The 11141-nt window shown below is 41.8% G+C and overlaps 1 long non-coding RNA gene across 1 annotated transcript; it reads left to right on the top strand.

Moving 5' to 3' along the window:
• Nucleotides 1-988: 988 nt before the first annotated feature.
• LOC125452047 (uncharacterized) lies at nt 989-7501 on the top strand. Its single transcript, XR_007247445.2, has 3 exons — nt 989-1175; nt 4755-4831; nt 7121-7501. It is a non-coding gene; the product is annotated as an uncharacterized LOC125452047 (long non-coding RNA).
• Nucleotides 7502-11141: the final 3640 nt, after the last annotated feature.

Consider the following 11141-nt stretch of genomic DNA (forward strand, 5'->3'; position numbering starts at 1 on the left):
TGAACGGATGATTGTCACAGTAACATCAGGTGCTACATTAGGTCCTTAAGCAGCTGCAAGGATAACAGCTAAATTTATTTTGTAGTAAATAGTTGCCTCTTTGAAGCTACCAGCAATATTTAAATAGTTTCTAGCTAAAAATGCGCTCATTATAGAAGTTGGTTTCAATGCATACCCAGAATATAACAGAAATCTTAAAAACCATTTAAGCTTAGATGTGAAGGCTTAGATGAGAAGAGCCTTAGGATATCTCTTCTCTTATGCCCTGAAAAAGATAGATTAATCACAACCCATAAATTACAAAATGCTGACAGTAGAAATAGTTGTATAATATTATATTTATAATTAACTTTATAGCAGAAGTTAACCTTATAGCAATTAATTAAAATTAACTGACTTTTTATTATTACATTATGGAATTGGGACAATGGAAAAATGAAAGGAGTAACCGAGTGTGATGAAAGACAGCACTGAAACATAATGGATAATAGAATTTGAGCTGGCCTTACAAATAAACAAGCCTGAGAAAGACCCAAAGGAGAGTAGCCATTAATCTTTTGGAAAGCGAATAAACAGAATGCATAGGAAGATCCAGAAGTCTAGAGCTTATAATGTCTCATTAATACCATAGGATCATGGGAACTGGGGACTGTCCAGAGAAGTACCCATCACTGATTAGGTAACCCACAGGATGTGGTGTTTGTACTGAGGGAGGGTCAGTGAATATGTTGCATTTGATTACTGTAACACAAAATGTATAAAAATGCTATATTTCTTTGTTAAGCAAAGGGTATGTTATTGATATATTTTCTTTGACCCTCTCCCAGCATAAGCCAGTTTCTGCTTGAATAAACATCTTCCACTTGCCCGAATCCTGCCTGCCTCCTGAGTCTTTGTCCCATGTCGGGAAAAACGCTCCTACAGATTGGCGGCGCGAACATGCCCTGCCTGGAGCTGGTACACCTTGGGCCACGTGGCGGGGGAGAATGTTTATTTACCTCCCTTTCTCGTTCGTGTGGCACTTGGTGAGGAGCTTCTGTAAGCCAGGGCATACAACGAACTTTCAAATTGGAGCAAATACAAAACATCAGGATCTGGCAGAAGTGGGCTTCCAGCATGAGCGTGCGTGAAATAATGCGAGAATACAAAACAACGAAGAGGGGTTTGGAGTCCCGGTAAGCAAAATAGCAGAAAAGATGGGTTGCGAGTCCTTGCACTAAGATGCTTAAAGTACGAGCGGGGTTGTGAGACCGGGTGCTACCACACATAAAATAACAGAAAGTAGTGAAAGAAGGGGAAACAAGTAAGGCAAGAATAAAATCAAAATAAGGGGAGATAAAGAAGCAAAATAAGGGGGGGGGGAGGCAAAGAAAACCTCAGGAATCTCTGGCACAAGAGAAGTGCAAGGTAGGGAAAGGACAACAGACTGAGAAATAATTAAACAGTAAAATTGAAGTAGCCACAGTTGGGAGAGTGTGGCAGGGGAGTATTGTGGGAAAACAGGCTGGGGTCCTCATTGGTCCATTCTGCAGACTGTTTTTAAGGTACGCAGAAACATGCTGAAATAGCTGCTGTGTTCGTAAAAAGAGAGAGAGCAACGCTTTGCTAGTTCACTGAATCTTGGAGAGGTGTTAACTCTTTGTAGTCTGGTTTGAATGCACCAATGACTGTTGAAGGCTAAACATTGTCTTGTACAATTTTTGTGTTTTTGTTCTCGAGAACTTGAGATGTAAGGATGCTTTGAAGTTAGTTTGCATTTTGGGAATGTGTGTTGATTTAAATGTGTGGTGTGCCTGCCCTGTGTATGGGACATGTTTGTTTAATGTGACGTCCGTTTAAGAAACTCTCAGTGGTTGTTCAAAGCATAAGTCTATAATGAAATGTTGATTTAAAAGATTAGTTTATAAAGTTCGGTAAAGTTATCTTTTAGAATCGGCTCTGTATTGTGTTTGGACTTTGGGTAAATTTTAATTTCAGAAATTGCCACGCTTGGGAATTCATTTACCAGCCAGAAATGAACTTCCAAAAACTGTTTTAACACATGGGTGAATCTTTACCACCGGATGATAAGATTTGCTCGTTGTGAAAGTATTGTGACATGAAGGTATGCAAATAATAGGAAATTTGGAATCTTGGGAATGCAGTTCTCTTTGAACAAAATTCTGATGTATTCTAAAATGTGAGAAAGCTGATAGACAAATCAGAAAAGGTAAACATGAGGTAGATGGATACGTTCTTAAAAATTAAGTCGCTGTGTGACGTAATCTGTGAATAGAGAGCTGGAGGATTAAAAATAAACACAAAATTAATAAAGTACTCAAATGGACTATGAAAGCAGAGAAGAGCCAAGTAGAAATAAGAAATTAGCAGCAGTTGTTACACGGTGTGCGTGACAGGACTCGACCGGCACCCTCAGGCAGCAGATTGAAATAAAAATTGCAGATTGTGTGTCCGATGCTTGTATATATCTCTGTAAAAATACTGAAGGTAGTATATTAGGAATGGAGTGCTTGGAACAATTTGGAGCTATGATTAACATGCGAGGAGCAAAGATTCATCAGGATACATGGTTTCAATTTAGAAGGTGAAGGACTGCACGCTTCCTTAAGAGTTTCTGTGTCTCTACAATTGAGTGGGATTGGGACCCCGAGAATCCCTACCATAAATTTAGAACTGATTGCCAGCACCAAAACCGAGTTCTGGAGATGAGATATAGAACTGACTGAAAAAACCTGGAAATGTACACCTACCTAAAAGGCACTACCCCTCTGACCTGAAGCTGTAGAGGCAGTTAGAGACTGTGAAAGATTTGGAGATACAAGTCGGGAGACATGATTGTATGGAGCCGGAAAAGAAAGACAGGGTTGAGTAAAGGAAGAGATATTAGAGGGGCCTGGCGTGAAATGCGTGTTTGTAAGCGGGGTGTGGAATTACTACGATGGTGAGGCCCAGGCAGGGCAGGCTGTGGTTAATTTGAAAGAGGAGCTTTTAGCAGGAGAGAGAGAGAGTAGAAAGATGTCACTCCACCTACGTAGTTAAACTAAAAGCACTTACTGCAGCCAGGATGAGGACAAAAGGTTAACATCCACACAGACTGTAGTTATGTCTTCAGAGTAGTCCATGACGGCATCGGCAAGACGAGGTTATGTTATTTTGAGCGGTAGAGTAATCCAGCATGAGAACCTAGTCAAGGGCCTAGTGGCTGCAGCTATTGGACCAAAAGAAGAAGCAGTAATTAAAGTAAAAGCACGCAGAAAATTCAAGCACCAGAGCAGACGGGGAATAGTTATGCAGATGGTGCAGCAAAAGCAATGCTAGAACAGGAAACGATAATGATTAGCAGCTGAGAGATAGACGGTATCACAGGTCGGCACAACATCGAGGGCCGAAGGGCCTGTACTGTGCTTTAATGTTCTATGTTCTAGAAGCCAAAGTTGATGAATGGAACATTTTAAATTTACAAGCAGCAGCTAGTCCAGAAGAAAAAGTGGGATGGATTAAAGAGGGGGCAGCATTAGGAGCAGAAGATATTTGAAGGAAGGAAGGCAAAGTCGCAGCCCGCGTATGCTGCCAGCAGACATGATGTAATGTTAACCATGGATTAGCACACGTAGGGAGGAATAGAATGATATAGCTGATATCTAATTGCTGGTGATGGAAAGGAATTGGAAGCGACAAATTTTGTCAAAAGATGCACTGAATATGCACAGACCAAACCAGGTCAGGGAATTAAAATTAAAATGAGCCATTAGCCCCATCAGAGGGGGCTATGGGATGACATTCAAATAGATTTCATAAGGCCACTCCCACAAAGACAGAATAAGAAATTCTGCCTGGTGATGGTTGACCAGTTTATCAGGTGGGTGACGAAGTGTGAAGCTGGATGAACACAGCAGGCCAAGCAGCATCTCAGGAGCACAAAAGCTGACGTTTCGGGCCTAGATGCTTTTTCCACAAAAGACCCTACTTTAACCACACTGGCAGGAGAAATAATACCTCGGTGGGTGGACCCCCTACAAATAGATTCAGCCCAAGGGACCCACTTTACTGTCAAGTGCCTGAAGGGAGAATGTCAATTACTGAGAATAACACAAAGGTATCATATCCACTACCATCCACAGATCTCAGGGGTGGTGGAGAGGATGAATCAAACACTGGAAAATATTCTGACCAAGACAATAATAGGAGAATGGATTAAATGGACCCTTTCCCTAGCAGCCATTCTGATGGCCAAGAGAGCAATGTTCTCTACGACCACTGGACTAAGGCCTTTGAACTCATGACAGGACAAGCAATGACACTATCCCAGGACCTAATCACAACGGGGAGCAGAACTGACTAATAGCAAGGGACAAGTCTGGCATTCCATGAAATCCCTCTGTCAGCATTTACGCATACTTCACAGACAGGCACGAGAACAGCAGCGTGTCAAGGACTGGGAGTCCAAGGGTCAGCCAGGGCAAACAGAAATGCCAGCTCCAGGATCAAGGTCATGGTAAAAATAACCCCAAACAGGGGAGCCTTCCCCCCCCCCCTCCCATACTGGTGGGATGGACCTCTGATAATATTAACAGGGAACAGAAGCACACAAATTAATGAAAATGGAATTCGGAAGTGGAGAAATTCTACACAGCTACAAATATGTAATGGTTAATGGGGTGGGACTGTCCAGCCTGCTAGACCGGTATTCTCATTCTTTCTCTCTCTCTCTCTCTCTCTCTCTCTCCCCCCCTCCCTCTCCCCTGCTCTTGTAGGTATTAAAGGACCCTCAGTTATGCACACCAACAAACAGGAACGGGATCTTCAACCCAAGGGCAACAACTGGAACAGAGTAATGTTGTTTGTAAAAATGTGTGATGCGGTTGCGCGGTAAAGTCTGTAATTGCAAACATTGCTGCAATTAAGGTGAGTATGAAAATGCTAATCATCTGTGGCCTCCTCTTACTTTTCATCCCATCGGAGGCTGATAGGCGAGTGGAGAAGAGGAATTTGAATGTTAATGTTTTTATCACATGTGACTGCTAGAGAACATAATGTTTCCAGTTGCTGGGTCTGCACTCATGTCCCCTAACACCCCAAGGGAGGGATACCAATGCGACCTATCCCCTTTAATGCTTCAGAATCAGCTGAATGGATATTACGACAGAATAGCTCAAAACAAGGAGATAGAGAAGCATCCTACCAATAAATACTAATCGAAATAGGGCACAGTGGAAGTCAGCAGGTTATAACCTGACCATTTGTACAGGATAGTACTCACCCAACTACACAACCTCCCCCTCGATCACTTTGACTAACACATCAGGGATGGGGAGACTTCATGGCTTGATCTGCTTAACGAGAGTTGTAAACCACTGAAAAGGAGCACCCATGGGAATTAGTAGCTGCACCCAGAGTTATAACACCTCCACGATACTTTCTCCCAGGAGCCACCAATGCATTCTTCCTGAGCAAGGGATCCCTAAATGCATCTGCCCTCATGCAGGACAGCCGTAGCCTCCTGTCTTTCGGGAACTTCACAAGTAATGGAATATACCAACAACACTGGTGACCCAAAATTCTTACCCTATTCATCCCGTACAACGGCACTACTTTTGTGTGTGGATGCAGGGTCTGTGCCTGGCTACCCCAATCCTGGACAGGGTCACGTTACTTGAGCTATGTGGTACCATTCATGCGTTACTTGTCATCTCTCCAGAAGGAGGTACTAAAACGATATAAACGTTCTAATGCAGGGACAGATACTCTCTTCGCCATGTTCTTACCGTGGTGTGGTACAGCCAAGTTAACCAGAGAATCTATTATTTTGGCTGAAGTCTTAGAGCAAGTGGCCAATGACACCTCACGAGCTTTGAGCAAAATAAATGCAGAAATGGTGGCCATATGGACCATGACATTTTGCAGGAATGAATTGCTCTCGAAATGATGTTAGCCAGAAGAGGAAGAGCATGTGCACCCATCGGAAATGAGTGCTGTACATATACGCGATAACTCAGAAGAAGTTACTGATCTGACCAGCCATATCCAAAAAAATGAATAAACTCAAACAACCTCCCTCTTTGAACCTAAGGAGATGGGTGACAGCGTGGCTGAGATCCCTTGGGACATCCATTGTACAGGGTACAACAATGCTTGTTGTAACACTTCTTATGTTACATTGTTTTTGTCTTGTGAAATGTATTGTGACCACAATGATGAAGAAGATGACTGCAGAAGAGCCAAGTAACAAAGTGGTGACCCCACTATCCACCACCAAATGCCAACAGACTACTAGTGAAACAACAAAAAGAAATGGCCACCTCATCAAATGATGAAAAGAGGATCGTAGATGCAACATCACTTAGTGAAGAATACTCTTGGAATTTCATTTGGACTTTTGAACTCTGGTTTCGACTGCTTGAATTAATAGTGGCCCTGCAGCCATAATTTGGCCCAGGGCTAAAGGGGAGATCTGTAGAAGTGACCTGTACCTAGCTATGTTAGGTGGCTTGTACCTGAACACACTAACCAGCCCATGCCTGCTTCCAAGTTCACAGATGGAAGCTAAGCAAATCTGAGCAGCCTGCTCACACGGTGAGGTACAATGGTACCTTTGAACAGAACTGCCAGAAGGTCATTAAAGGAACACTCTATGTTCCCATCCAAGACAATTCTGATAAAAGGACGCCTTCGGACAGATAAATGACAAAACCAGCTTTATTAATGAATGATGATTATCACAGTAAATGAGCAATATCAGGTGCTAGATTAGGTCCTTAAGCAGCTGCCAGGATAACAGCTAAATTTATTTTGTAGTAAATAGTTGCCTCTTTGAAGCTACCAGCAATATTTAAATAGTTTCTCGCTAAAAATGCGCTAATTATAGAAGTTGGTTTCAGTGCATACCCAGAATATAATAGAAAACTTAAAAACCATTTAAGCTTAGATGTGAAGGTTAACTTGCCTTAGGATACCTCTTCTGTTACGCCCTGAAAAAGATAGATTAATCACAACCCATAAATTACAAAATGCTGACAGTAGAAGTAGTTGTATAATATTATACTTATAATTAACTTTATAGCAGAAGTTAATTTTAATTAATTGCTTTAAGGTTAACTGATATTTTATTTTTACATTACAGAATGGGACAGTGGGAAAATAGAAGAGCTAACTGAGTGTGATTTTAAAAAAAGCACTGAAGCACAATGGATAATAGAATTTGAGCTGGCCTTACAGATGAACAAGCCTGAGAAAGACCCAAAGGAGGGTTGCCATTAAACTGTTGGAAAGCTAATGAATAGGATGCATAGATCCCAAAGCCTTGAGATTACAATGTCGAGCTAATAACATAAGTTTATGGGGACTTTGCATAGAAGTGTCCATCTCTGATTAGGTGACCACAGGAATCCGTGTTTAGATTAGGGGGGAAAGGCAATGACTATATTGTGTTTGATTACTGTAACACAAAACATATTAAAATGCTATATTCCTTTGTAAAGCAAAGAGTGTGTCATTGATCTATTTTCTGAAGCCTGATACTGGAAAGATCCTTTGGCCCTCTCCCTGCATAAGCCGGTTTCTGCTTGAATAAATATATTCCGTTTGCCTGAATCTTGCCTGCCTCCTGAGTCTTTGTCCCTCCTACAGGCACTAATATCATGGGAACAAATCAATGAATCATTTCGCGAGATTTAGTGATTTTGAGAGAGATGTTAAAAGAATGTTTGAACAGATAATGGATTTCAGCAGCAGAGGCAGACTCATTGTTCGGAATCAGGCACACAAGCCAGAAAATGCAGTCAACATGTGTAAGAGCGCAGAGCCAAGGGCATTGATTCAGGAAGCAAGCCTCTTCCTGTAATCCCAGCTCCTAGTTATTTTAATTAACGTGCTCAGACATGTTATGGCACACCCTTGTGGCATGTAGGACTTGAACCCAGCCCTTCTGACCCAGAAAGATGGATACATCCACTGTGTCACAAGAACCCCGGGTTATTAATTCAGTGACATAACCACTGCGACGTCACCTCCCCAGATTCCATGCAGATTGTAACAGGTAATATTAGTGCGCTGAGACCTGTCGCTCAAATGTTGCAATGCATCAATTGTTCCTTGTATTGCAGAAAACTTAAGCCCTGCCACCATTGAGTCAATATCAAATCATTTGGAAATTTGGATTCATCAACACCTGACAGATAGAAGTGAGCGCACTGACTTCCCATAATCCTGACATTTTGTAAGGAAGGATGTTGTGAATCTTGAAAGGGTTCAGAAAAGATTTGCAAGGACATTGCCAGGATTGGAGGGTTTGAGCTGTAAGGCTGCAGATGCTGAGGTGTGACCTTATAGAGGTTTATGAAATTATGAGGTGCATGAATAAGTTAAATAGACAAGGTCATTTCCCTGGACCGGGGGAGTCCAAAACTAGAGGACTTAGGGTTAATGTGTGAGAGGTAAGATTTAGAAAGGACCTAAGGCTAACATTTGCACACAGTGGGTGGTGCATGGATGAAATGAACTGCCAGAGGAAATGGTTCAAGCTGGAATAATTACGACATTTAAAAGGCATCTGGATGAGTATATGAATAGGCAGGGTTTAGGGGATATGGGCCAAATGCTGGTAAATGGGATGAGATTTATTTAGGATATCTGGTTGGCATGGATGAGTTGAACTGAAGAATCTATTCCATGCTGTACAGCTCTACGACTTTCTTTAACCCCCTAGGTGACCTCCCACTGATGCCAGAGCTAGTATCTTTTGTGCACGTGACTATTTTGTGCTAACGTACTTTTGCAGTTCATCTTAACATTTATTGTGGATTAAAAACAAGTAATACATTGATTTTCATCCTTGTGTTCAGGAGCAGGGATTGTGGATATCATGAATCAACACACCCACCTTGAGAGTAAATTCCCCCAAGTACAGAATCAGCATTGCCCGAGTGAGGTGAATACCAACTTCAGTTGGGTGAGCTGACCCAGAAAAGTGCAAGAGGCAACCATTGAGCTCCTGAGTGCAATAACGGGCTGTTTAAAATGCCTCATTATGTATTATTGTCCCAAGAGCCCAGGAAATCTCTCCTGAAACACAAGCCTCCTCTAGATTAACAGCTCTAGCTGTATGATCTCAGTTACAAATTTCCTAATGTTTATTTATACAAGATCAAAATGATTTAAAGTGCTTTGCAATTTCAGCTATTTGAACCTTAAACAGTCTGTGACACTTCTTTTGGCGTGTGGTAAAAATAAGGTTTTATTTTAGCATAACAACAAACTATCAATGAATAACAGTTTTTCAAAGTGTTTATTATATTCTCACATGGGACGTGGCTGTTGCAGGCAGGCCAGTGTTTACTGCGTCTCCTAAATTGTCCTTGAGAAGACAATGGTGAGCTGTGTATTTGAACTGCTGCAGTCCATACACTATAAGTAGACCCATAATGCCATTCAGGAGCAAGTTCCAGGATTTTGACCCAACAACAGTTATGGAATGGCAAAATATTTCCACATTTCTATGCTTGGAGGGGAACTTGCATTTGGTGTTGTTCCCATGTATCTGCTGCCCTTGTCCTTCTAGACAGAATTAGTCATGGGTTTGGAAAATGTTTTTAAGGACCTTTGGCACATTTCTGCAGTACATCTTGTAGATGGTACAATTATTTCAGTAATCGACAAGGGTTTCATTGTCACCTTGATTTTAGATATTTATTACAATCAGATTTCACTATCTGCCCAGGTAAGATTCCAAACTAGGTTCCCAGTACATTCTCTGAGTTTCTGGATTAACAGTCTAGTAATAAAACCACCAGGTCTTTGCATCCCTTTAATCCAGCAGTGATAGCAGAGTTAAGGAATTCTCCATGTTATATATTGGGTGAATAGACATGGATGTGTTTCGTATTTGCCTGACTGTTTGAGTATTTCCAGCAGTTGATGTTTTTATTTCAGGTTTCCAGAATCTACATTATTTTGCTTTTGTTATGGTGAATTTGAATTGGCAATCTATTTTGCACTTTGCCATATTTTTTATCCGATTATTCGGTTTATTGTGCGTGTGCTAGTTCTTATAAAAAGCTATCCATTCCCCTGTTTTATTACCATTATGCTCCAAATATTTTCTGTCCAAGTATTTATCCAACATCCTTTTGAAAGTTGCTATTAGATATGATTCCAATGTTTCTTCAGGTAGTCTTTTCCATGAGAGGCTGCTGAGTCAACATCACCTATCTCTAACATACAGTGCCTTTTCTTCAAAGCTGAGGTGTAACAGTGAAGCTGGAAAAATATTTGGAGGAACAACAGCTAAGTATCCACCGGCATCACGGCTTGTCAATGGACAGATTGGGAGGAACAGATTGGGAGGCAGATTTTGGCAAGGTGCAGAATTAATAGGGTCATTGTCATGGGCGACTTTAACTTCCCTAATATAGACTGGAACCTCCTAAGTGCAAATAGTTTGGATGGAGCAGATTTTGTCAAGTGTGTCCAGGAAGAATTTCTGACTCAATATGTAGATAGGTCGTCCAGAGGAGAGGCCATATTGGATTTGGTGCTTGGCAACGAACCAGGGCAGGTGTCAGATTGCTCGGTGGGAGAGCATTTCAGTGATAGTGATCACAACTCCCTGACCTTTACTATACTCATGGAGACGGATCAGCGCAGACAGTATGGGAAAGTATTCAATTTGGAGAGAGGGAATTACAATGCTTTTAGGCAAGAACTACGGAGCACCAGTTGGGATCAGATGTTTTGAGGGAAATGCACGGTAGAAATGTCAAGGTTGTTTAGGGAGCAGTTTCCCCAAGTACTGGATAGGTTTGTCCCACTGAGGCAAGGAAAGCATGGTAAGGTGAAGGAACCTTGGATGGCAAGACATGTGGAACACCTAGTCAAGAGGAAGAAGGAAGCTTAATTAAGGATGAGGAAGCAAGGATCGGACAGGGCTCTAGAGAGTTACAAGGTAGCCAGGAAGGAACTGAAAAGTGGACTTAGGAGAGCTGAAAGAGGGTATGAGAAAACCTTGGCTAGTAGGATCAAGGAAAACCCCAAGGTGATCTATACTTATGTGAGGAACTAGAGGATGGCCAGAGTGAGGATAGGGCCAATCAGGGATAGTCGAGGGAAGTTGTGTGTGAAGTCGGAGGAGGTGGGGAAGTCTTTAA

This window comes from Stegostoma tigrinum, chromosome 5, assembly GCF_030684315.1.
Source record: "Stegostoma tigrinum isolate sSteTig4 chromosome 5, sSteTig4.hap1, whole genome shotgun sequence".
NCBI classification, from domain to species: Eukaryota; Metazoa; Chordata; class Chondrichthyes; order Orectolobiformes; family Stegostomatidae; genus Stegostoma; species Stegostoma tigrinum.